This window comes from Numida meleagris, chromosome 24 (genome assembly GCF_002078875.1).
Source record: "Numida meleagris isolate 19003 breed g44 Domestic line chromosome 24, NumMel1.0, whole genome shotgun sequence".
Classification (NCBI taxonomy): domain Eukaryota; kingdom Metazoa; phylum Chordata; class Aves; order Galliformes; family Numididae; genus Numida; species Numida meleagris.
The window spans coordinates 102625-106693 of NC_034432.1; the positions used below are offsets into that span (position 1 = coordinate 102625).

The 4069-nt window shown below is 62.5% G+C and overlaps 1 protein-coding gene across 3 annotated transcripts in view; it reads left to right on the plus strand.

Annotated features, from left to right (window-relative positions):
* The window catches only part of DCAF8 (DDB1 and CUL4 associated factor 8), a gene marked incomplete at its 3' end in the record, with an annotated part of 10789 nt that continues 7788 nt past the window's right edge, over positions 1069-4069 (plus strand). For 2 of the 3 annotated variants that reach the window (XM_021376592.1, XM_021376593.1), the window contains 2 exon segments: positions 1069-1224; positions 2695-2807. 3 annotated transcript variants of the gene reach the window in all.

Here is a 4069-nt window from a genome sequence, read left to right on the forward strand (position 1 = left end):
TATAAGGAGGGCTGTGAAGTGGCCCTATGAGAACACAGGTGGGGGAATGTGACCCTACAATAACACGAGTGGTGGGTGTAACCCTACAATAACGTGGGGTGGCCCTACAGCAATGCAGGTGGGGAATGTGACCCTACAATGATATGGGGTGACCCTACATTAACATGGGGGGACCTCATAATAACACGAGGGGGGAATGTGACCCTACAATAACATGGGGGGGGACATGATCCTACAATAGTATAAGGAGGGCCGTGAAGTGGCCCTATGAGAACACAGGTGGGGGAATGTGACCCTACAATGATATGGGGTGACCCTACATTAACATGGGGGGACCTCATAATAACACGAGGGGGGAATGTGACCCTACAGTAACATGGGATGATCCTGTGATAATGGGGGAGGACATGGGGTGACCCTACAACAACACAATGAGGGCCATGGAGTGTCCTGACAATAACATGGGGTGACCCTACAATAACACGGGGGGGGATGTGACCCTATGAGAACATGGGGTGACCCTACAATAACATTTGGGCCATAGGGTGACCCTACAATAACAGAAGGAGGGGACGTGACCCCACAGTAACAAGGGGTGACCCTACAATAACATGGGATGATACTGACCCTATGATAACAGGGGAGGACATGGGGTGACCCTACAACAACACAAGGAGGGATATGGGGTGACCCTACAGTAACAGTGGGGGAGGGGTCAGGGGAGACCCTACAATAACAAGGAGGGACACGGGGTGCACCCCACAGTAACGAGGGGACACGCGGGGTGGCCCTATAAAAACACCGTGGGGCACCGTACAATAACAGGGGGCGGACATGGGCGACCCTACAAAAACATGGGGAGGGGGAGGGCGGGGAAGAGGGGATCACGTGAGAGCACCGCCACGCGCGGGGCGACCTTCGACCCGACCAAAACACAGCGGGAGGGGGCGTGGCCTCCGTTGCTATGGCGACGGCGGGGCGGGGAGCGGGGCGGTACCGTGGTGTCGCGCAGAGGCCGGTGCCGTAAAGCGCGCCGCGGTGCTGTAGAGGGAGAAGCGCTGCCGTAAAGCGCGCCGCGCTGCCGTAAAGGACGCCGCGCTGCCGTAAAGCGTCTGGAGGCGGCGCAGTAAGATGGCGGCGGTTGGGCCCGAGGCCGGCGGAGGGGGAGCAGCCGGGGAGCGCGGGGCCCGCGCCTGAGCGGCGGCCGGGAGCGGCGGCACAAGGGTCGGTGTGAGACCGCCGAGCAGGGAGGGGTCTTTCTTTCCCCTCTTATTCCCCCCCCCGGTGGCGGTTGGGTCCCGGTTTGCGGCCTGCTCCCCCCTCCCCCCCCCCCGCCTGAGGCCTAGTGGGCCCCGACGTCCCTGCGGGCCCTGAGGCTTTGGGGGCATTGTAGGCCCGGGTGTGCTCTGCGGTAACCGGGTCTCGGGGAGGGGACCCTGCTGCCCCCGGGGGGGCCCTGTGGTGTCCCTCGGGGGTCACTGTCCCTTTACGGGGGTGCAGAAGGGCTCCCTGCGCCCCGCATGTGGCTGTTACCCCTATGAAGTGGGTCCCTGCTCTTCCCAGGGGGTTCCCTGTTGTTTTGGGGGGGGGAATCCCTGGTGTCCCTCGGAGGATATTGCCCTTTTTTGGGGGGGGTGGGGGGGGGAGAGCTGCAGAAGGGATCCTTGCCCTCGCCCCCGTGGAGCTGTTGTCCCTTTGAGGGGGAAATCCCTGCTCTCCCCTGGGGGTTTCCTCCTTCTTTGGGAGGGGCAGGGGGGTACGCGGTGCCCCTCGGAGGTCACTGCTCTTCTAGGGCGGGGGCAGAAAGGGGTCCCTGCTGCACCCCATGGGGCTGTTCCCCTTTTTGGGGGAGTCCCTGCTCTTCCCAGGGGTTCACTGTGCCTTGAGGGGGGGGTGGTGCAGAGGAGGCCTCCCTGCTGCTCACCCTTCCATGGGTGCAGTATTCCCTTGGGAAGGGTCTCTGCTACCCACATGAGAGCACTGCCCCTTTGAGGGGGGGGGTCCTTGCTCATTCCGTTGTTCTTGTTGTCCCTTGGTGGTCGCTGTACCTTTGGGGGGGGCACAGATGGGGAATCCTTGCTTCCCCCCGTGGGTACACGATGCTTCTGGGGTGCCCTTTGCAGGGACTCACTGCTTCCCCACTCAGGATGCCCTGCCCCTTTTGGGGGAGTGCGCGGGGGGGTCACCCCTTCTATAGGAGGTGTCTCTGCTTTCCCTGGGGAGGAGGTCAGAGTGCTATTGGTGGGGACAGAAAGGAATCCCTGCCCCACCCGGGTTCCTCCATGCTGCCCCTGTTGGGGCATAGCACCTTTTGGGGGGTGTCCAGGGGGAGGCCTGCTACCCCTAGAGCATCAGCACCCATTCTGGGGGAAGTTGGGGGCATCTTTACTGCTCCATGCGGATCCCCCAACCCTGTTTGAGGGCTCCTGGGGATTGGGGGGGGGGGCTTGCTCCTTTAGGGGGTCATTGCAGGGGTCCTTGTGCCCTCAGGACCCCCTCTGTGGGGCTTTTGTCTCTGTTGCACCCAGAGCCTGTTTTTGTTACCCCAAAGGTCCTCAGCCCTCGGGGGAGGACACTGGGGGTCCCTTCCACCCCTAAAGTGTCACCGCCCCGGAGAGGGGCCACCGGGGCTCCCCCTTACCCCCGTGTCCAACCTTTCTCCGCTGTGTGGCTTTGTCACCCCCTCCTTTCCAGGACCGTCACCGTTGTCCCCGTGGCACCGTGGTGCTGGGACGGGTGTCCCCGGTTCCCTGCGCTGCTGGGCCTTAACCCTTCCTCTGCCAGCGGAACTCCGGCACTGCTCGCAGGTGAGCTGGGCACTGGGCCACGCCTCCCAGTAGAGGCTCCAAACTGGGAGATGGGAGCTTACTGGAGAGGCTGTTTGCGATGGGCACGTTGTGCTCCGTGGATCTGTCTGTCCATCTGTCCTTCCTTCCCATGCTTTGCTTTTTGGGGCTGTGTCTGCGCCGGTCTCCGTTGTGACGCTGAGTTCTTGGTGTTGGCTCATGGCAGGGAGCTCCTGGCTCCTTGGACGTGGGGGTTTCCCTGTTCTTGGGGCTGGGCCCATCTCCCCTGGCCCCAGTTCCTCTCTGTGGGGAGAGAGCCACGAGCTCCCCCCTGAACTGGAGCCCCTGTCCTCGTGGTCTCTGGATGGCAAAGGGGAAATGCTGCGTGCTGAGGGGCTCATTAACCACAGTTAGTTAGGGAGTATTGTCTTGTATTTCCCTTGCTCAGGCTCCCTCCAGCAAACAGAGGGGGCACAAGGGGGTCTGTGAGGTGGCAGGGCCCTGGGTATGGGGTATTACTGTGGGGTAGCAAATGGGGGGGGGCACAAGGGGGGGGTCTGTGGGCAGGGCCCTGGCTATGTTGTTTTGCTGGGGGGGGCACCAGGGGGTCTGTTAGGGAGGCAGGGCCCTGGGTATGGGGTATTGTTGTGGGACAGCAAATAGGGGGGCACAAGGGGGTCTGTGGGGTGGCAGGGCACTAACTATAGGGTATTGCTGTGGGGCAGCACGTAGGGGAGCACAAGGGGGGTCTGTGGGGCAGCAGGGCCCTGGCTGTGGGGTTTTGCTGTGGGACAGCCCCATGGATGCACCCTGCGTCCCCCGAGAGGTGCTGTGGGGTCACTGTGCCCGTGGGCTCGCAATGCTCAGATCCGTGGGGAGAGATGGAACTGCGGGTCTCCCTTTAACTGCGAGTGGGAAGCCGCTTAATGAGCGTCATCAGCAGGGCCTGGTAGCTTTGTAATTAACCAAACCTCTCCGGATCTCTCGGTACAAGGCGGGAATTTCCCAAATGGTGCCCAACCACAGGCTCCCCCCGCCCCACAGGAGGGGTTTGGGGGTGCGTGCTGCGGCTCGCTGGGGATTTCTGGGGGGGGGGGGGGGCTGAGCTACCTGCTGGCCCCGGAGCCGCCCCCACGCAGCCCGCTGCCGTCCGGCCCCGATGAGAAAACTTTCCTTAAATAGAAGAGGCCGAAAGGAACCCGGCACAACACGTGTGCCGGAGCGCCCGGCAGCGCCAAAGCCACGAGGCAGCGGCTCGGTGTGTGTGTGTGTGTGTGTGTGTG